Raw genomic sequence first — 23,182 nt, forward strand, 5'->3', positions numbered from 1 at the left:
ATGTCAGTGGTACGTTGCTCACATCCTGTCTCCCGCTCGGAACCTATTTCCAGATGCAATCATCCACCACTATATGGATGATATCCTGGTTTGTGCATCAGAAAAAGCTTACTTAGACAAAGCAGTTAAAAAGACCATTGAAACCATAGAAAAGGCAGGATTCGAGATCTGTGAGGACAAAATACAGTACACTAACCCATGGACTTACCTTGGAGTCCAGATCCGTGAAAGGACCATTGTACCCCAGCAGCTTGCCTTCTAAGATGACCCAAAAAACCTGAGAGACTTACACAGTCTGTGCGGCTCCATCAACTGGGTACATCCACTGCTAGGAATTACAACAGAGGACCTCGCTCCCCTGTTCAACCTTCTTCGTGGCAACAAAGACCTGGGCTCTCCATGCACTCTCACAACAGAAGCCTGAGATGCCATCACCAAGGTCCAAGAAGCCCTGTCTTCACGCCAAGCCCATCGCTTCGAGCCCAGCCTGCCTTTTCAGTTTGTCATTCTGGGAAAAGCACCCCAGTTTTACGGACTGATTTTCCAATGGGATACTCAACTTCGAGACCCTTTATTGATACTGGAACAGATCTTTACAAACAACCAACCTCCAGAGACAATTACCACCTTCCAGGAAATCATGGCACATCTAATAATAAAAGCCAGTACTCGCCTCCGCTCTCTTGCAGGGTGTGAGTTCACATGCATATACTTGCCACTGGCCACCGGGGACCTGGAGCATTTGCTCCAGACCAATGAAAATCTCCAGTTTGCCCTAGATAGTTATACAGGCCAAATTTCAGTTCATATCCCAAAACACAAACTTTTTTATTGTGATGTAACCTTTCATCTGACCCCAAAATTAGTCCAAAGTAAAACATCTCTCAAAGCTCTAACCATTTTTACAGATGGCTCAGGGTCATCCCACAAGTCAGTAATGACATGGAAAGACCCTAAGACCCAAAAATGGGAATCTGACATCCAAATAGTGGACGGATCCCCACAGACTGCAGAGTGAGCAGCTGTTGTCAGAGCCTTTGAGAAATTCAAAGAGGAACCCTTTAATCTGGTCACAGACTCAGCGTATGTTGCTGGTATAGCCATGAGAGCAGAACATGTTCTTCTCAAAGAGGTTTCCAATCCAAAGTTACACCAACTGATTTCTACATTAACATGCTTAATCTCCCGCAGAAAGCAACCTTACCATAATATATAATGCATGTGAGGTCACACACTGACCTCCCAGGTATCATCGCAGAAGGGAACAGGAAAGCGGATGCATTAGCCACAGCAGTAGAAACTGCTGTTTTCCCTAACATCTTTGCCCAGGCAAAGTTGTCACACACATTTTTTCATCAAAATGTACCTGCCCTTAACAGAATGTTCAAGCTTTCAAAAGATCAAGCAAAAGCTATTGTCGCTACATGCCCGAACTGTCAAAACTATCAGATACCATCTATGGGGACAGGAGTCAATCCCCGCCCGAGGTCTGAACAGCTGCCAGCTGTGACAGACAGATGTGACTCACTTCACACCTTTTGGAAGGTCAAAATATGTGCATGTATTGGTCGACACGTTTTCTGAAGCAGTATTTACATCAGGACATCTAGGAAAAACTAGACAGCACACCATAAAACACTTCCTCCTTGCCTTTGCTACCCTGGGAATACCAAAGGAGATCAAAACAGATAATGGACCTGCCTGTACCTCCCATAAGTTAAAAGAGTTCTTCAGTGAATGGTGAATAGAACACAAAACTGGCATACCTGCAAATCCCACAGGACAATCCATCGTGGAAAGGACACATCAAACACTCAAAAGAGTCCTCAAGCAGCAGTGCAGAGAAACAAGAATCATATCTCCAGTGAGAAGACTTTACAAGGCTATGTCATCAACTTTGTAAATTGTACAACATCAGAGCCCGACCCCCCAATACTTCGCCACTTTGCAAATACCACCCAAGCAAAGCTCACTGAGAAACCACCTGTGCTAGTGAAGGACCCAGAAACACACCAAATTTCTGGGCCTTTCCAGTTGATTACTTGGGGAAGAGGATATGTGTGTGTTCTACTACCATCTGGTCCAAGATGGTACTCAGGAAAAAACATAAAACCATACCTAGGCACCGCAAACATCACTCCCACAAACAGTGACAAGAATTCCCCTGAGTCAAACACAAGACCTCCTCAAAACCAGACCAGTTCTGCCTGGAGATGAAGACGTCACCGAATACCCACATGCAGAAGAAAAGACCGTCCCATCATGCAACAGCAGACAAAATAGAAAGCTGAACAACATTCTGCTGCATCAAGCCATAAGCCAGACAGAGCCTGAACACAAAACTGTTTTCGGAATTATATGTTGTTACCCCTTTTTACCCTAAAAAACCCTATTATTCCCTTTCCTCATTTCTTACCAAAACCCCCTAACCTTATACCCACTCCTCCTCCCTTAGCTTAGAAAAAAAAAAAAAAAAAAAAGGGGGGGGGGAAGGAAAGGAAAGGAGGAAAGGAACAAGGGAGAAAACCCTAACCCTCAAATTTTGCTTATATTCCCTATCAGAAGCCCCATTCCTGTCCAAAGATGAAAAATATCTCCGTTGGTGGTGTCCTCACTGCTGCCTGGATGTTCTTCACCGTACCGTATGCCTTTGGCTGGATTAGCCCACAGCCTAGCCATAATGTTTGGGTAGCCTTAGCAAAGACATTAAAACAGGATAATGTGCTTATCCATGGGAATCATTGATAACCCACTTTCCACATGTCTAGTAGGAATTCCCTTAGCAACCGATGACTGGCCCATCTATAACTCAGAGCTCCTCCGCACCACAGGTAAGAGACCCAACCTAGTAGATACTTGGGACGAGTGGACAAAAATGTTGCCCAATGCTCTAGAGGAACCCCAAGAATTGGACCTGTTGGGGTCTTCCAAGGCCACATACTGTGTCAAATTTTACTTTAGATGTCGAAAAATAATTGGCCAGAAATTGATCAGACAAAAAACACATACCAAAAAGACATATCGCCCATTAAGAAAGCCTATAACTATCCAGATTGGTGTAATTACACAGCTCATGTGATCTCTGTGTCCTCTCTCCACCCCAAAGTATTTCCCTATGGGAACGTTTCTCATCTGTGGTGACAGGATGGGCTGGGATCCCCTCACAACTCCAGGGAGGTCCCTGTACCCTTGGAAAACTTTCTACCCTCATGCCAAATATCACCTTGTTACATAATTGGAAAAAAAGAAAGTGAATTAAAAGGCCACAAAAGATCCTACACTGAATTTGATGAAAATTGTGATCCCAAATTATACGATTGGGACAAACCAAAAAAGATTGCTGTAGGAGCATCAGGGGGTAGGACAGTCAGAACGGACAGAGACGATAGATCTCTGAAGCCAGGTCATGGAACTTGTGGTTTATTGCAACGGGAGTGGGTGCAGGGGCCCTGCTTGGAGCTGCCAGCCACAGCTCAGAACAGGCCTGAGAGAAGAGAGTGGTATAGAGGATGAGAGAGAGAGAGGATGAGAGGGTAAGAGAGTAAGAGCGTAAGAGAATGAAGTTCCCGTTACAATACAATAAATCTTCTTCTGTGTTGAATATTCTAATTCTCACTAACCAATCAAGTACAATATAAAAATCCTATAGCATTTACATACAGCCTATAAGAATCATTACATTACCATATTGTGTTACATTTTAAACCCTAAAAACTACTCTTTGGACTCCTTCTGCTAAGCTAGTAGGGTCTGCTCTGACCCTTGGACCTGTCTGCAAGCAGAAGGTATTGTTTCATCAAAAGGGGTTTGCCTTCAGCTGGCCACACCATTGTTCTCCAGCTGTTCAGTAACTAAGGAATCTCAAAGCTTGCTTTCATTTCAATCTCGCTTATAGTTTCTATATTCTCAAAATCTTTTGCCAGGCAATCATATTTATAAGGCTTTCCTGTTTCATCTTCCCCAACAGATTGCTGTCTCCCTATTCCTACCATGGGTAGCTGCAGCTAAAGCCCTTGGTGAAATAAATCACCTCTGGTGCTAGCTCAGTAAGCAAGCCAATGCTACATCTGCTGCCCTGAGCAATCTCTTAAAGGAAGAAGAAACCACAAGACATTTATCACTCCAAAATCGAGCAGCAATTGACTTCCTGCTGCTTGCCCACGAACACAGCTGCCAAGACTTTGAAGAGATGTGCTGCTTCAATCTCTCTTCACGCTCAGAATCCATCCACGCAAACATCCAGAAACTGAAGGAACTCGTGAAGGACTTTGTCCTAGGGTGATGCTATGATGCTTGTATCTCCATTCGTGTGTTCCGTTTATGCTGGATATTATGTTCTGTGCCTTCAAGACTGGCTCTGAAGAGTGAATGTTTTGTTTTGATTTTGCTATCAGCCACTCCCCCACAGCTGGCAGGACACACAGATGGGGCAGTACATAGTGCTGCTTTTGCTTTTTGCTTGGCTTTTTGCTTTGCTCTCACTCTTGCTTCTGCTTTGCTCCTGCTTTGCTCTTGCTTTTTGCTTCTGCTCATTAGTTAGTTTAGCTAAGCAGGCCAAACTTTTCCTGGACTGTTTCTCCTTTCCCTTTTTTTGGACCTACTCGAACCTGCTCCAGACTGGGACCTGGGGAACACTGTGAGTTTGCACCTTGTGGCTGCAGCAGCTACCCCAGCGCTGGAGGGACTGATAACAGAGCGACCACCCCCGAGAGAGACTTTCTGAATTTGTCATCTTTTTCAGAGCGGTGAAAGAGTGTTGTCATCCAGTATCGTTCATTTTGTGTGCTGGGGGTTGCTGTGCCTGTTAAATAAACAGGTTCTTTCCACTTCTCTCGGAGGAATCCTTCCCGAACCAGTTGTGGGGAGGGGCTGTGTGGGTTTGATTTCTGGAGGGGCCCCCTTTTGGAGGTTTTCTCCCAAATTTGCCCTAAACCAGGACAGACTTGAAAGTAGAAAACAACCCAGGCTGGGTCAATTACCTTTTTGGTTAATGGGGATTAACAGGATGGGTTGCATCTTTGGTTAAGGGAATGTTGTGGATTTTTCTTGTAATTGTCATTGTATTAGCTATGTTCTCATGCCTTGTTCATTGTTTCAAAAGAACTATAGGGAACTCCTTTTTTCTAAATACAGAAAGTGGAGTTGAAGCAGGCCCAGGGCCTCCAAGGCTTCCTTGGCGGCCAGCAGCCTAAGATAGGAAATGCTGAGTCATGATGACTGGATCTTAGAAGCCCCTCTCTTCTGCCTTCGGACCCTAGCTTATCTCTCTGTAAGACTATAGGTCACTTTCCTTTAACCCTTTCTATTGGACAATTTCCAAAACCCCTGTACCCTATATAAAGAGCTGCTTTTGCCCAGCTGAGCAGAAGAGCTGTCCCTGGGAACCTTCGCACAAGATTCAATAAAGTCATTGCTGTGGAACCTCATACAGCACTTCTCCTCTCTCTCCCTGCGTCTGCCTGCCTGCAGCACCTAGCAAGCAAAGAGCTGAAATCACAATGAGCTGATAATCATTAAAAGAGCTGATATCACTTAAGCTTGCTAAGGTTGCCTGCAGCAAAGAACTGCTTGGGAACTCAGACAGGCAGACAGGCCTGTGCCCAACAGGACTGAGCTATCCAGATCCATTGCAGCCCGCTGGGGGCGCCCCGAAACCCAGCTAAGGCCGCATTAGGGGAGTATCCTTCAAATTCAGATGGCTGGAGTAGGTGCTCTCGATAGCTTCTAGGCAATCATGGATCACTGATTCTCTTGTATCATACTAAGAAAAGAAGCTGGGTTCACAAGGTTAGTGACTACAATCTTTACATCTTGTTCTACTATTATGGTTTGATACTTCAGGAACTTTCGTGGGGACAGCTAGTGTCCTCTTTTTACTCCTAGCACTGTAGACACTGAATGGGATCTTAGCAGAGTTATTTTCTGGCCTAGGGTGAACTTGCGTGCTTCTTTTCGGTCTTGCCTTAGAGTCCTTTGCCCAGCATTGACTTCGTAACTCAGGTAGGTGACTGTTGGCTTCATGATCTGAGCCTTTTCTGAGGTATTCTTTACCCTTGTAAACTCAAAAAGTTCAGGAGGCTTACCGTCTAATCTACACATGCTTCTTGGGTTTGTGTAGCTATCAGGAGCTTGTCTACATACTGCAGCAGCTGTCTTTTTTCTGATGGAGCTTTTTAGGATTCTGGATCTTTTGCAAGTTGTTCCCCAAACAGAGTGGGGGAATTTTTGAAGCCTTGAGGGCCTTGAGGCAACACAGTCCATGTGAGCTGGGTTTTGCGCCTGCTTTTAGGGCTTTCTCATTCAAATGCAAAATTTTCTGGCTGGCTTCATGGATAGGGAGGCAAAAGAAGGCATCTTTTAGATATAAAACAGTAAACCAGGTTAGTTCAGGAGTTAAACATGTTAGCAAGGTGTATGGGTTTGCCACTACCGGGTGCAGATCAGGCTTTTACTGTCTGACCTTAACTGGTTGTTTTTCTTAACTTGCACCAGAGGTACATTCTCTGCCCTCCCTGGTATGTTAGAGGTCCATATCCTGGGAAACACTGGATCTATTATTTTCTTGTTAATTTCATCTTTATTTTCAATTTCAGTTTCACTAATTGTTAAAAGTAAGCTTAGTATGTCTACATATTGTTGATCTTTTACCTCTAAAACAATCTCTCTATCTTTAAGTGTGATCTTTGCTTCCAGCTGCTCTAACAAATCTCTACCCAACAGGGCCTTTGGAGAGTTGGGCATATACAAAAACCTATGAGTATTTTGATGGTTTGCAAAGTATGCTTTTTCAGACTGGTCGGTTGCCCCCTTACCATAACATAACCATCTGTTATAGGCATCAAGGCTTTATTTAACACTGAGTATGTTGCCTCTGTGTCTACTAAAAATTCTATTTTCTTAGTCCCTATCTTTCTACTCTATCCCAACTCTTTCCCTTAATTCAAAGTTTTGGGGTATAAAAATAGGCTGAGCACACTCAGCTTTAATTATTTCTGATGGGTTTCTTAAATTACTTGAATGTCTCTTTTCTAATAATTCAAACTGTCTATTACTTCTTTGCTTCTTGCAACCGGTGGCTACTAAAATCTTCATAGCTCTCTGAGTAGCTTTTGTTTCCTTAGAATAACACAAATTACAAAGTGCCTGTCTTGGTCTCTTCTACTTAAAGTCTGTTTTACAAAATTTTAGTCTTTTCCAGTTCTCTTCTCGCACAATCTAATCTTCAATTAAAGCATTGTTTCTACTGACACTCACTTTACTGCCTTGCAAAAGGCTGTGCCTGTTACAGCAAAAACTCTGATATGCCCACAAACACAGACCCTCCCCTACCCCTTGTATCTCAAATTCACGAGAGACAGGGCTTAAGTTGCTGTGGGAGGGGAATTCCTGGAATTCCTTTAATTCATTTTACTACAGTTAAACATAGATTACTATACTGTAGTTTTTGGCGTAAAATGCTACACTTGTTGTAAACAAAATGCTAAAATGTCTACAAACACAACCATACAATATCGACAATAAAAGTACCACAATGCGGGGGAAGAACCACACACACTCACCAGGAAAGGGGGTATCACTTAAAGTGCTCACTTTTCTCAACACAACACAGCATACAACACTTCAGCATCTACCTATATTAGTTTCTTCTGGTCTTTTCACACTCTGGACACAATCAAAATAACAGTACACAATAAAATTATTAACTGGATCTAGTGATTTACTGGATTCACAATCTCTCAGAGATTAAGTCCAAACTACTGGGGCAGAGGAACCCCTTGAGTTTGTCTAGCCACGGTTAAAATGTGCACAATCTACATAAATCACCACTTTTAAACACAATTAATGTCCTCACTCACGTTTCTCTACTTGTTCTACTTCTCCGCAGGGCGCTTTCTGCTCTCATAGCCTGCCCCAGCCGGCGCCCTGGGCTTCACTAGGGGCACTTCAGATGCGGGTAGAACTCCTCCCTGCGCTGTGGGTACACTCACTCGCTCTCTCTTTTATATACCACGCACTCACACAATTACAAACACATTAACATTAACTACAATGTCTGAACACTACAAGCACACAAAGTTCGGGTTCACTCAACGCACCCCCAGAGTATATAGCGGTCGCTATATCAAGCAATGAACCCATCCCCAGTCGCTCTATCAACTAGGGGACCTCTGCTGCTGACCGTGCTTTTGGCCGATGGCTGCCTGCAAGCACAGGGACGAGGCTGTGCACTCAGTTGTCTCTGAGTGACTTACCAGCAGCCCTATCTCTCTCCCCCCAGGGCCCTTTGATATACATACCGTTTATCTGCACACCAGCAGGGCGTTGTCTGTCTTCACAGGGGGCAAGCTGAGACAGAGCAGAGCCCCTCTAGGAAAAATCCCGAGGCGCGCCTAGGAGGTCTGGCCCCTCTCTTCACCCCTGCGAGGACAGAGAAAGTCTCCTGGCTGGCCTTGCCAAAATGATTTGTGGAAAAAAACTAACTCCACAACTTGTAAAAGTTGTAAAGCTGGTATGTTTATTACAGTGCTGGACACATGTGGGGATCGTTTTCTTTAAAGGACATGTGCACTCTTGAGAATTCTCAAACTTTTTTTATCCCTCCCTTACTTGTACATATGCATAGAGTTTCACAATAGGTTCATGCATATTCATTTTACTGGTTTCTCGTTACAACTTGCAGCTAGTCCTTGTACAGAGAGAACTCTCTGGTCATCTTGTCCATCTCTTGCTTTTGTTTCAAAGTTCAAGGGGCCCCTCTTGTCTTTTTAGCTTGGAAGTTCACATTCTTTTTCCTTGTTTTACACAGTTTTGCGAGCACAGTAGAGTTTACAGACTAAACAAGTTAAAGCAGTATATTTCATCTATGCTAGCAAGCTACAGACTTAATAATTCAAAGCGGTACATTTCACCTAAATCTGAAATGGATTTCTACCCTGTTAAATTTCTACTCTGTTTCACCAGGACCCTGAGGTTATTCTATACCACCTCATACCATATCCAGGGAGTGGATGGGGATGGGTCACTTCCAGTTGGGGCAGTGTCAGAGTGAATGGTCAGGGTAGTACCAGGTTCCACATGGTAAGCACTTGCATGTGAATCATTTGCCTATCTTGTACACTGTTATTTATATTATTGTTGTTACTGTTAATTTCTTACTTCATTGCTGTTCCTAGTAAATTGTTCTTATTTCAACCTGTGATCTTTACCTTTTGTGCCTCCAATTCTCCTCTTCATCCTGCTGGATGGGGAGGGCGAGTGAGTGAATGGCACACATTGTGGAGGGTTTCAGTGAGAACACTAAATTGGGGAATATCATTCCTAAACCACAACAGCTTTACTTTATCCACTCCTTATTATATACCATCTACCTCATGCCCAGACATACATCTTCCAACTATATATATATATTCTTATATATATATTTATATATATACACACACACACAAAAGTATGGGTGTCATTTCCATAGTCACTGGCCATCCTCCCAAGATGCCTGTTAAGTTAATTTAGTCCAGGACTGTGGTTTCTATCTGTCCTAAATGTCTTCCAGGGCAGAAGGGCAGGTGTGCTGTCAGCTGGTTACAAGCTGTATCAGGAGCTCACATCTAGGGTATCCAGAGCAGTCCACATGAAGGACAGTAGAGGGGGTGTCATGGCACATCAAAGGCCCCCCCAAAGGGGTCCCCAGACCCTGCACCAGAGCACTGCAACATGATGCAACAGATCCACAGTGTTGCAAGGGAGTGTCAAACTTGCCCTCCCCAGGTGTTCTGGTTTGGGACAGATTTGGGAGGAAACTTCCCGAAGGGGTCTCCTCTAGAAATCAGATTCAAGTGACCCCTCCCCCCACCAGTTCAGGAAAAAAATCTCCTTCAAGAAAAGTGGAAAAAACTGTTTATTTAACAAGCAAATTACTCACAAACATGAAAAAAGGAGTAATATTAAACAATGAAACAACTCATTGTTCTGAAGAGATGGCAAATTCAGAGAGATATCACAGCATAAAGATGGACTGTATGCTTCATAAGAGGAGGAGGGGTTTGGCTACAGAGAGCCAATCCCTGACATGAACATGAGCAGGTAGCTATTGGTCAATGAGCTGGGTGGTAACCAATCATAGCCAATCAAGTTCGAACACAGAGTCTTTTGAATAGCCTATATAAAGAGCTGTGCACAACAATAAACTCTCTTGACTGCATGAAACCCCAATGTGTGTTGTCTCTCTTTCTCCACCATCAATAACATATGGTACCCTGTGTGAGTACGAATAACTAAGCCACAAGAAAAGAAAATGGACAGAACACCAGAGAGTGACAGCTGTGATCTGTGAGGAAAATACAGCCAAAGAGCTGCATGAAACAAAAAGCTGGAAAAGCTGAAAAAGCTGAAAAATAGAAGAAAAACCCCACTGAAGAAATGGGTGGCTTTGTCTCCATGCAGGATCATCCAGTTATGAAGGTATGGAAACAACTTCTTGAGGAATGGGACATAGATTATGATGAAGAGGCATGGTTAGCTTTACTGATGTGGGCTAAGGACCACGGATTGGACACAACTAAAGAGGCTGCCCTTGATTTGAATACTTGGCCATGAACTGGATGATTTATAATTCAAGCAGCTTCCAAAGGCGACGAAAGCGCAATAGAAGTTATAAAGCCCTGGAAACTTATTTTAGATTTAATGAGAATGTTAAATACCGAGGCACATGGTGAGGACTGGGTGCTGGAGGAGTTAGCAGGGGAGTTGGGCACCCTTCCAAGCCCGCAGAAGAGGCGACTGGACAACATGGGCGTGCCGCCATGAATGCACCTGTACCGAGATGTTGTGAGGTGCCGGAACGCCCTGTGCCCGTGCTGCAGGGCTGCTGCGCTGAGCTAAACCGCCTTGTGGCTGTGTGGAGCTGCTGTCCCGGGTCAGACCATGCCACCATTTTGGCTGGGCGGCCCATGACCATGCTGCAGCTCCATGCGGCTCCCGGAACCACCCCCTCACCACTGGAGCTGCCCATGCCCCTCACCACCATGGAAATGCCCAGCCTGCACCTGCCCATAGCTGGTTGGTTCAGCCCAGAAACCATGCCCACAGTCCTCCTTCCGTTGGCCACGCCTGCCTGCCACTGCAACACGGGGGGGGGGGGGGGGGGGGGGCAGATGACATCACTACAAATTCCCAGATATTGTCACTATATCACACCCGGAAATGCACCAGAACCACGAAGCCCCAGCACAACAATGCCAAATCATGCTCCTGGCCCTGGCCCTGGCCCTGCACCTGCCGCTGCACCATTCCACCTACAGTCAAGGTTCCAACAACCCAAGGAAGTCCCTGCAACCCTGCCGATACCAGCTCCAGCCTCATTGATGTTCTGAGCAGAAGCCATCCCCACTTGAGACCCAGTAATCTTCTGGATGGAGGTAAAACAATGTCTTGGTTTGAAAAGATAGGTGTCTGCTTAAGGAAGGTAGAAGCCTCCCCTGAAATGGAAAATGTAAACCCCCTCCCTCCGAATTGTTATGATTTTGAAATTAAAAGGCTTTCAGGCAAACATATGGGAATAGGAATAACAGTTCTTTACTATGAAAACTAAAAAAATACACAAAAAAAATTATACTACCAACAAAAAACCCCTACTGACAGAGTCAGAATACAACCTGACACCCTGTGGGTCAGGGTGTTGGTAGCAGTTCCATTAAATGGTGGCTGCAGTCCTTCTGGAGTGACAGATGTGGTTCTGTTAAAGCAGTGATCCTGTGGAAGGGTGGAGTTTTCCTCTGAAGGTGCGGTGGTGGTGTAGATGGGCCTGGTCTTCCTCTGGGAATCCAGTGGAAATAGGCTGCTCTTCTGGGAATCCAGTGTGTGAAAAATGCATGTATTTTACGATTGGCTTTTCGCAAATATTAAAATGAATATTATATGTGTTGTGTTAGAAAGTAATGCTATATTAGTTTTCTTAAGTACTGTATTAAATATAGTTTTAAGTTATAAAAATTGTTAAAATAGAAATGATGCTATGTAGGATACTTTTTTAAAAAGAAAGGACTCGCAGTGAGATAGCAGCCACAGGACACCTAAATCTTTCAGAGAAGAATTTATGGCCCTCTTATCAGAAGAAACCAACTTCTTCCCGCCTTGAAGGCGCTGTTAGGATTTGGAGGAAGAAGTTGACGATGACCAGACAGAATCCTGTATTTGAATGGAATTTATGCATCATGTATGAAGTGTATGAATATGCAACAGGCTATTGTTTTTAAGGGTTAATGCTTTGTTAACAGGGGTCCGTTTTTGGGCTCGTGCTGCCTGGAAAAAGGTACCCGGACGTCGGTAACTCTTTGTCTTTATTGTCTCATATTGTCCTAATTCAGTCTGTCCAAATTATTATTACTCTAATTGTATTACTATTTTTATAACCATTTTATTACTATTAAACTTTTAAAAATGTTAAAAAACAGGTGATTGACATTTTTAACACAGTGGGAAAAGGCTGCTTGTGGTGTTCCAAATCTCTGATTATATCCAGGTAGGAATGCTTGGCTCCTCCCTCTGGGCGGGGCTTCTCACAATGGGATGATGGAATTTTATCAGTCATGCAGTGAGACTCAATGGCCCATTATCAGAAGCTATCTCCCCCGAAGGGAGGATTGGTTGTGGAAGAGATTAAGAAAACTGCCCAATTAACAGAAGATAATTCCCCCATCTCTAACAGATAGGAATAGAATACCTCTATTTCCAACCTAAGACAAACAAAAAGCAATAGAATGTGGGGATACAGAGGGGGCTGAACTAATTTCTCTACCCACGTATACACCATCATCAGAAGACTGGCGGCAGGGGGGGAGCGGCCATTGTTCAGGCTCCCCCAACCCCGCAGTGCCGGCGCGCCATGATATCGGGGCCGGAGCCCCGCCCCCACCGCAGGCGATGGAGGCATCTGCACAGCCCGCGCGGTGGCCGCCCCCCTGCAAGCGCCAGAAGCCCCTGCAGCGCCCACACAGCGGCGTCCGGGACCGTCCCCGCCGTGCCTGCACGAGCCCTTCGCCATTTTTTCCATGCCCCGTGTTGCTACGGAAGTGCTCGGCCCACCTCCGCCTCCCGCTGATTGGTTCCGTCCTGGAACTTGGCCTTCGCTTGACACACCCATTCGCAGCGGCACCGGGCCCCCCAGAGAAACCGGAAGCATCACAGCGCCGGAAGCTGGAAGAGAAGCCGGCAGCCCCAGAGCCGTGACCCCCGTCGGCGCCGGATGCATCTGCGCAGCCCACGCGGTGACTGCTGAGCCACCGGCATCAAAGGAGCCTGCACGGCAGCCGGGATCGGCCCCGCCGTGGCGCCCAAGACCCCCTCCGTCGCGCCAGCCGTAATCCGGAATAATGCCGGAAGCCGGACGTCGAACGGCTCTTGAACCCAGAAGTTCCAGCAGCGTGCTCTCGGAGCCTGCTGCCGCACCCCACCCCACCCCACCTTCAACCAAGGCTTAAACAGCCTGAGGAACCCATATTAGTGATGGATACGTGAGACCCTCAGAGAGGGGAACACGAGCTACTGCCCACCTGCCGACTCCCGAGAGGAAGCCTCTGCTCCACCCCCGCTCCTGTCGGATACCACCTCCACACATAATCCATTTAGCTTCTGGAAGGAGAGTTACTCAAGCATGAAACAAGACCCAAAAGAATTATATGCACAAAATCTGCACAAAAATAACTTCTGGAAATTCTGGTGTTAAACTCTGCTAACTAGTTTTAATATTTACCCACTTAAAAATAAGCTAAAGGTTTTTGGACTTTTTGGACTTGGTGTAAAATCATGTCAGCTATAGTTTTCAAAGAAAGATGTTGTTAAGTATACTAATGATACATTTGCAAAAATTAGGAACATATTACAAAATTGAAATCAATCTCTAAATGTAACCTTGTCTCTTAAGTGTTTAATTTTACTAAGTTTTATACTCAATGCCTGGCACAAACAGGCATCCAGCTATAAAATATTATTTGATGTTACTTATCCATATTCCTTTGATTATTCATAAGTTAAGAAACTTTTTCAGTAAATATTAATAAAATTTTGTTTTTAAGATAGTGTTAGGGAAATCCTTCAGTCAAGTTCCTGGCTCTGGCCAAGCCTTGGATCTGGCTGGCAGAGAAGTATGCCATGAATCCCAGGTGGTTCTGTCCTAAAAATGAAATCAAGTCACTTTGACTTGTAAAGTTGGTCTTGTAAAAGCTGAACCCTCTTTTCAAGGTAAACTTGGAAGCCTTGTTCTGGAAAAAGCTATCCAAGTCTAGCTATGACAGACCCTGGGTGAAGGTAAAGCATTTAGGCATTCCTAAGTATTTTTGTTCAGTGGCATTTATTGTTTACTAGATGTGTTGCTTTACTGTTCATAATAAGTGCATGTTATCTGAATTTAATAGGTTAGATTATGTTCTTGTTATAGCTGTTAAGACTGAAAACAAAAGTGAGTACTAATAACCTGTTTAGCTACCACAGCAAACAGACCTTATTTGCCTTGTTATAAACACATCCAAATGGTACTATACAGTGGAATCACAATCAAAGACTGGGAAATTATCAGCCTGGTTGCTCGGTGCTATGCTCTTTCTGCATTTTCTGTTTCTGTGTCTAAAAACAAAGATACAAACATAAAAAAAATAATATTCAGAACTTCTACAAATATGCATTTTGATTGACTAGTGCTCACCAGGTCAAGGCCTGCACGAGCATTGAAACCTTTTAAATGATCATGTTTAAGTTGGTTTGTGTTGTGGTTTGGAATGGGAAGAAAATTTGAGGAAGTGATGTAAAGTTTTTTGTGTAACTGACAGTCTATTAAACTACTGAGAAGCTGGACACGCCTCTGTGAAACACACATGTTAAAGACAAAAAAACTCGGGGACTTCCTCTTTCCGGTCAGCAAGGAGGTGGCGGGCCCCGGTCCCTGTCTCGGCCAGGCTGGGCCGAGCAGTCTTGCTGTGGGCCGGGCCCTTTCACCTCTCCCTGGGTCACCCACCAGGCCCTCATTGGCTCCGTTCTGGCTGGGCCAGACCCCCCGCAACTGCCAGGCAGAAAGGTGGGGGAGGCTGTGGAGCCCTGTCCAGAGCAGGGCTGGCCGCGGCTGTTAAGATCTTGCCATTAAGCCTCCTCCCCCCAGCGTGGCTGAGACCAGAAGCCCCTGCAGCCCGTGTAGAGTGGCCCTGTGGCTAAAATTGAACACAGAAAAAACTAAAGACTAACCATAAAACAAATCCTGACACAACCCCAGCTGTAGCTCCTGCCACAAGTTACCAGCGGGTCAGGTAGGCCGCAGGCGTGATGTTAATTCTTTCAGTGCTTCAATCATCCCTCGAGTGAGAGAAAGGAACAAGATGCAAGCATGTAAAAGAACAACATGAAGACATCAAAGTCAGTGAGGAAGAAGTTAAGTCCCAGATGGGAGGGGTAAGGAGATGCCTTGTTTTTGGAGCTGAAATCCTCTTGTAAACTATAGAAAAAAGACTCTTTTTCCTTATAACGCATGAAACTATGGGGAGATGAAAGTGTTCAAATTAGTATCGAGTAAAGGCCTCCATGCTAAAGTAAGCAGATTTTAAAGTAGCTGTGATCCCATGAGAATTCTGAACAGAGAAAGAGAGAAGAGTGATGAGACCCTATACCCCCAGGAAGAAGACGAAGAACATCTCTGTTCCCAGGGATGAAGATGATTTTAAAGATAGATAATGAGAACTTTTGCCTTTAAAGAGCTCATCTTTAAAACAATACCCCATAAGTTGACATGGCCCATCGACAAGCTGTGGGAAGGCTTGTAAAAATGCAGAGTACTTCACGATAGCAGGGTTCCCCAGGCGGCTGTTATTTGTGACAAAATTGAGAACCATGAGAGAACCATTTTTTCCCTCTTGTAGAGAAGTCTCCATAACCTTAACAAGAGAGACTTCTGTCCCTAAGTAAACTGAAAAAAGACTATTTTTAAAGTAGTTAGCTGACTAGAAATTTTATTTCTTTACATTGTCAGTAAGAAAGAAAAAGTTGTAAAAAGAAGAGAAGTCTTCTGAAGAGTTTGTTTTGAGTCTTACTACCTTTTTCCTCTTAGTCACTTTTAATAAAATTTTCTTTATACCCTTTTAAAGTTTTGAGCCTACTTTAGCTTTCTCCTAATCCTATCTCACAGCAAGAAGTGAGTGTATTAGTAATTAGCCAGCACCGGACCCACCAAATTCTTTATTGCGTTAGCCAAGAAAATCTCAAAATTAAGAAAATCTTAAATTAGCCAACCAAAACCACTACAGTTTGTTTGTAATGTTCAAATTTTAAGTTGTAAATTTAAAGTAAGTAACCTGCAGCATGCCACCCAGTAACATTGTACCTTTGATAGCTCTTAGACACGATTATAGAAAACTGATGGGGCACACCAATAGCTGAAAAAATTGGCTTTGTCAGTTTGGTAAGGAGTTTCATTCTCCTTAGACAGTGTTTGTTGTCCTTCTTGCAAGGGGCCCTGCAAAAATATAATAAACACAGCTTTTCTATTTTAAAACAGAAAAGGGGGAACTATCACAGCATACAGATAAACTGTGTGCTTCATAAGCGGAGGAGGGGTTTGGCTACAGAGAGCCAATCCCTGACATTAATGTAAGCAGGTAGCTATTGGTCAATGAGCTGGGTGGTAACCAATCATAGCCAATCAAGTTCAAATGCAGAGTCTTTTGAATAGCCTATATAAAGAGCTGTACACACTAATAAACTCTCTCTACTGCATGAAACCCCGATGTGTGTCATCTCTCCATCTCTGCCATCTGTGACAGAATCCTTTTTTAGTTCAGAGTCCTTTTCGTGGGTGTGGCCTTGGCTTTCATTCAGTCTCTGTCAGTCCCTCCTGTGCTGGAAAATGCGGCATCCCGAGCCCCGGTGGGCCACAGACGTGAGCTCCCGGTGTATTTCTTGGTTATCAGTCCAGAGCAGGGCTGATCAGTTCCAAGAAAAAGAAAAGCCACAGTCCTGGGAACTTCTCTGCCTCAGCTAGCTAGAAAAAACTAACTAAAAGCAAAGGAGAACTCTCTCCCACTCATTGTCCATGCTGCAGACAACACACACCGAGAGAAAGGAATTCTGGGGGAGTGAAAATGAAGCTTCTGTACACACAAATTGCACGCTACCGCTTCCCCCTCCTTTTGCTCTCAGATCTCTCTGGGCCTAGCTGAAAGATACAAGACCCATTTCTGAGCAAAAAGACAGATGATGGGGATACTGGCATCATAAAGTCACCCCAGGACAGCAGGGGAGGCACATGGGCATTCCCACCTGGTCCAAACATATAGTAATCCATTGGATGCTATACTTTTCAGCAGTGTGAGCGGTGGGGGACCCTCACCACCCAGACCAGGTGAAGGGGAGCAATGAGATGTTGTTGGGACCCTCGGAATGGTGATCTGTTTCTACTAACCAGTCACTCTCTCTCTGTGCCCCCCCCCCCCCCACCCTCCCTCCCTCTTTCTCTCTTTCTCTCCTTCTTTCCTCTTTCTTTCTCTTTGCCTCTTTCACTATTAAATAAAATATATCAAATTTTTTGGCACTAGCATCTAACCTCATTTGGTTTTCATCGAGTTTTGGGGTATATTTCAAACCTTTCTGGGTTCCATCCATTTTATTCACAGAGAATTAGTTTTCCTTGCTGTTCTGTCACCGTGATATTTTATGAAAATCCCTTTGCCAGGATTTCTTCTCCGGGAAAGCTGGGAAGTTTCCGCTTCTCCCTGTTTTGCTGCTTTGGAATGTGATTTGGAGAATTGTTTATCCAAACATGTGAATTGTTTTTAATTAATGGCCAATCACACCCAGCTGTGTCGGACTCTCTGAGTCAGTCACGGGTTTTTATTATTCATTCTTTTCTAGCCTTCTGATGTATTCTCTCTCTTTCTTTAGTATAGTTTTAGTATATAATTTCTTTTAATATAATATAATATCATAAAATAATAAATCAGCCTTCTGAGAACATGGAGTCAAATTCTCATCTCACCTCATCCTGGGGACCTCACAACACCACACTCTTCTATGTTAATTCAGATCATAACAGTTATGGCATACAGTGGCAGTGTAATTCAGCAACCAATATTATACTTTCTTAGTTAAAGACAATTATACAGGGCAGAGACTCCAAAATGAGTTACCTCTCCTTTAGTTTTAACCAATCCGCTTTTACCAATAGATACAAATGTGAGAAGATATAGGTGAAAAAATAACAGTTTGCTAAAAAGAAAAACAGCAACAACCAAGATAACAGCAATAACCGCTAGATACAAATGTGCTGAACCCTGTGGCCTCCCTGGGAACAAAGAAAACAAGATGGCCTAGAAGTCCCTCCTCCCAAGATGGCTGTCACCATAGAGACCACATGAAGCACAAGATAAAGACAATATGGCAGAGAAGTCCCTTTTGGCTCAACCTTCCCTCTGGACAAAAAAAACCCCTGTGCAGGTAGGAGCTTAAGAAGCAGTTCTGGTGGCAGATGAGAGGTGCTGACATTGTCTGGGGCAGCTCTGGACCTCTGGTGTCAGTTTCCCTGCTCCTTCTCTATGACTGCAGCAGTGTGTGGGTGTGTAAGGTCAGTCCTGCCACATGCTGTCTCCTCCTGACACCTGCTGGACTCAGTCTCTGTACTGCTTTCTCAGGACACTGCTCCAATTGGGCAGTGAGCAGGAGTGGGGGGGAAGAAAATGGACTATCCAGGCACCAAAAACTGTGGCCCCAGCTGCAGTTCCAGAGCTGTAACTTCAGCACCATTTGGCTTGGGAATGGCCATGCTGCCTCTCCTCAGCTCACTTGTCCTTCAGAAGCATCTTGGAAATGGGAAAGAATCCACAGGTTGTGCAGTGCTAGGGTCTGCTGATCCCTTCATTTCAGCAAGCCAGAGAAAATGGACCCCTTTCCATTTGTGCTATGACTTTTTCCCTGCCGAAACCACACCCATGGCTGTGACGTGAATTGCTGCCGTTGAGTTAGGAATGGCTGAAGAAAGGTGACGTTGACTCCATGCTCAGAAGGCATAAAGCGAGCTTTATTAGTAACTTCACATATTTTATAGACAGGCGTTCACCCAGAACCTGATTGGTTCTCAACAACAACCCTCACACCATTGGTTAATTAGGAACACCTTCTGGTAAAATATCTTTCCATAAACATCACGTACAAACATTCCACATGTTCACAAACACCAGGTGCAGAGATTAAGATAAGAATTGGTTTAATTCTTTCTCTGAGCATTCTCACAACTTCCCTAGGATGATGCCTGGGAAAGTTATCTGTTTCTCTCTCTGATTAAACTGTCACATCCACAGTGAATGATATTTGAAAAGACAGCACTGAAAACTATACCCCTTGTCTCTGTACCCAAGACATATACAATTCAACATTACAGACTGTTCTCACCAAAAAATCAAATCCCCCTGAGGTACACATGGTGTTTCCCTGTCCCTCTGCATTACTCACCAAGTGCACCCAGGTCCTTCAGCAAAAACAATCCCATGGATAGGTTTGCTTTTGCTTGAGGCAGGACTAATCCAAACTGTCTTCCCTAACACATTCCTCATATGCACCATGGGGACTTTATTCCCTTCTATGGTACATGGAGGTTTTGATTGGGCAGGGACAGCTTGATTGGTAGAACCTCTAGTGTTAACTAACCAGGTGGCATTTGGTAAATATAGATTCCAATAATTTAAGGTCTCACCACTCATTGCTCTCAGTGTGGTTTTTTAATAGTCCATTATACCGTTCAATTTTCCCAGAGGCTGGTACACAACAGGGAATATGATAGACCCATTCAACACTGTGCTCTCTGGCCCAGGTGTATATGAGACTATTTTTTAAATGAGTACCATTGTCCAACTCAGTTCTTTCTGGGGTGCCATGTCTCCACAGGACTTACTTCTCAAGGCCCAAGATGGTGTTCCAGGTAGAGGCGTGAGGCACAGGGTATGTCTCCAGCCATCCAGAAGTTGCTTCTTCCATTGTAAGCACATAGCACTTGCCTCGGTGGGTTTGCAGGAGTGTGATGTAGTCAATCTGCCAGGCCTCCCCATATTTATATTTTAACCATCATACCCCATACCACAGAGGCTTTACCTGCTTGGCCTTCTTGATTGCAGTACGTTTCACAGTTATGGATAACCTGGGAGATAGTGTCCAGGGTTAAGTCCACCCCTCGATCGCATGTTGCATTTCTTCCCCGATGACCTGAGGCATCATGATCCCACCAAGCCAGAAAAAAATCACCCTTGTGTTGACAGTCCAGATGCTTCTGGGACACTTTAATCTTGGCAGCCCAATCCCCCTGTCTGTTGTTGTGATGTTTTTCAGTAGCCCGACTGTTGGGTACATGTGCATTTATATGACATACTTGCACAGTCAACTTCTCTACCCAGGCAGTGATATCTCGCCACAATTCATCAGCCCAGATGGGTTTACCTCTGCACTGCTAATTGGTCTTTTTCCATCAGTCCAGCCACCCCTATAGAGCATTTGCCATCCTCCACAAGTCAATGTACAGGTAGAGCACTGGCCATTTCTCTCGTTCAGCTATAGCTAAAGGCTGCTGGACAGCTTTCAGATCTGCAACGACTTGATCTACCTGCTCCCTCAATAGCTTCTGCGACTCACTGCATAGGACTTCATATGGCAGCTTTCCATTCTTGATGTAGTCCTATAATACTGCAGGAACCATCAGTAAAGAGAGTGTATCACTTTTCATTTTCTGGTAGCTGATCATATGGAGGGGCCTCCTCAGCATATGTTACCTTCTCCTCCTTCTCCTCTAATGATAGTCCAAAATTTTCTCCTTTGAGAAAGTTTGTGATGACTTCCAAGATCCCTGGGCAATTGGGGTTTCCTATTCGAGCTCCCTGTGTGATCAGTGTGACCCACTTAATCCATGTGGCATCAGCAGTGTGATGTGTAGAAGGGACTTTCCCTTTGAACATGCAGCCCAGCACTGGCAGTCAGGGTGCCAGGAGCAGTGCTTCAGAGTCAATCACTTGTGAAGCACCTCAGATCCCTTCATAAACTGCCAGTATCTCCTTTTAAATTGGGGTGTGTAGTGGTTTGACACCAGTCCAATGCCAGTTACCCATGGGAGTCACTCGCTCACCTTCTCCTGCTACAGCTGGACAGCAGAGAGGGAAAAAAATTAATCAAGGGTCATGAGTGAGATAAGGACCAGGAGAAAAACACTTCAAGGGCAAAAACAGTCTCAGCTTTAGTTGCAAAGTGAATTTATTACTAACAGAATCAGAGGAGAATAATGAGAAGCAAAATAAGCCTTTAAAACACCTTTCCCCCCAGCCCTTCCCTCCTTCCCACCGACAGCACAGGGAGACAGGGCGTGGGGGTTTCGGTCAGTTCATCACCAAGGCTTTCTTCTGCTGCTCTGGGAGAGGAGTCCATCCCCTGTGAGGCCGTGGGGTCCTTCCCACAGGAGACAGTTCTCCGTGAACTTCTCCAGTGTGGCTCCACTCTCACAAGCAGCAGCCATACCCCACTTGCTGCAATGTGAACTTCCCCCATGGGCAAACAGTCCTTCCAAAACTGCTGTGATGTGGGTCTCTCTTTCCATGGGATGCAGTCCTCCAAGGACAGGCTGCTACAGCCTGGAGCAGAGGCCCTCTCTCTCCACTGGGTCTTCCACTGGATCACAGCCTCCTCCAGGCATCCACCTGCTCCAGCATGGGCACCCTCCCCCACGGACTGCGGGTGGTTCTCTGCACAGAAATCACAGTGGTACTGATGCCTTAGGATTTATCTTTTATATTTCTCAGATCCTGTACTGCTTTAGTGTATAACTATTAAACTCCATAGCCTGTCAGCTACTGTTCTCCTGTTTTATTCAGACTAAACAATTCTTCTCTAAGCCTGAAACTCAAGGACACCTTACTGCCTCAGGCCCCAAAAAGTATAAACAAAAGTGAGTTGGGGGGGAGCAAACTGGGGGTATATGACTTCATTACCTGAAGCTGTAATTGGAGGATTAACCCCGATATGTAAATGGGCCAAACTTATAATTGTTTGAAAAACTCACAACCATCGTCCATCTTGGACTTAGCCTCTGAGGCTTCTGACTGCCCAAGGTATACCTATTGAAGGCCTTTAATAAATACCCACTTTTATTCTCTTAATCTTGTCTAGCTTTTGTTCTAGGTAGCCACTCCAAGGCATCAGACCCGTGGGCTGTAGTGGGACAGCCTGCTTCACTATGGTCTTCACCATGGTCTGCAGAGGAGTCTTGGCTCTTGTGCCTGGAACACCTCCTCCCCCTCCTTCTCCACTGACCTTGGTGTCATGTTGTTTTCCCTCACATGTTCTCACCTCCTCTTCTCTGGCTACAAGCAAAAACTCCATGACTTTGATTTTCTTCTTAAACATGTCATCACAGAGGCATTACCAACCTCTCTCATTGGCCCAGTTTTGGCCAGCAGCATGTCCATCTTCAGAGCTATCAAGGACTGGCTCTGCTGGACATGGTGGGAAGCTTCCAGCAGTTTCTTGTAGCCTCCCTGCTACCAAAAACCAGGCCATGCCAAACCAATATAGGGTGTACCAGGCTTCAGATCCTTTGTATCCCTGACTCCAGAACCCCAGGGGTCATCCTCGAGTCTCCCTGAGTACATTTTGCCAGAGACTCCAGGAAGGACCATTATCCCTGGCTGCTATGTAGAGCACATTTTTCACATCTTGTCCTGTCGTGACTGGCCCCAGGGCTACTGCATGAACAATCTTCTTTTAATATTGTTCAAAAGCTTGTTGTTGTTCAGGACCCCACTCGAAATCATTCTTCTTCTGGGGCACATGATAGAGGCCTTACAATCTGGGTGTAATCTGGAACATACATTCTCCCAAAACTCCTAGCACCTAGGAACCCCTGTGTTTCCTTCTTGCTGGTTGGTGGTGACATAACTGCTATTTTGTTGAACATATCCATTGGAATCTGATGCCATCCATCTTGCCATATTACTCCTAAAAACCAAATTTCCAGGGCAAGTCCCTTGACCTTACTTTGCTTTATGGCAAAACCGGCCTTTAGGAGGATCTGGATTATCTTCTCTGCTTTCTCCAAAACTTCCTCTGCTGTGCTGCCCCATATGATGATGTCATCAATGTATTGCAAGTGTTCTGGAGCTTCACCCTTTTCCAGTGCAGTCTG

General features: G+C 44.8%; 1 long non-coding RNA gene across 1 annotated transcript in view; it reads right to left on the reverse strand.

Annotated features, from left to right (window-relative positions):
• Positions 1 to 23,182, reverse strand: part of LOC139598928 (uncharacterized) — a 567,429-nt gene that overhangs the window by 106,237 nt on the left and 438,010 nt on the right. The gene's annotated exons all lie outside the window — the stretch shown is intronic.

The sequence above is a fragment of the Agelaius tricolor genome, unplaced genomic scaffold, assembly GCF_023055355.1.
Source record: "Agelaius tricolor isolate 1412-34295 unplaced genomic scaffold, bAgeTri1.0.p SCAF_21, whole genome shotgun sequence".
Taxonomy (NCBI): Eukaryota; Metazoa; Chordata; class Aves; order Passeriformes; family Icteridae; genus Agelaius; species Agelaius tricolor.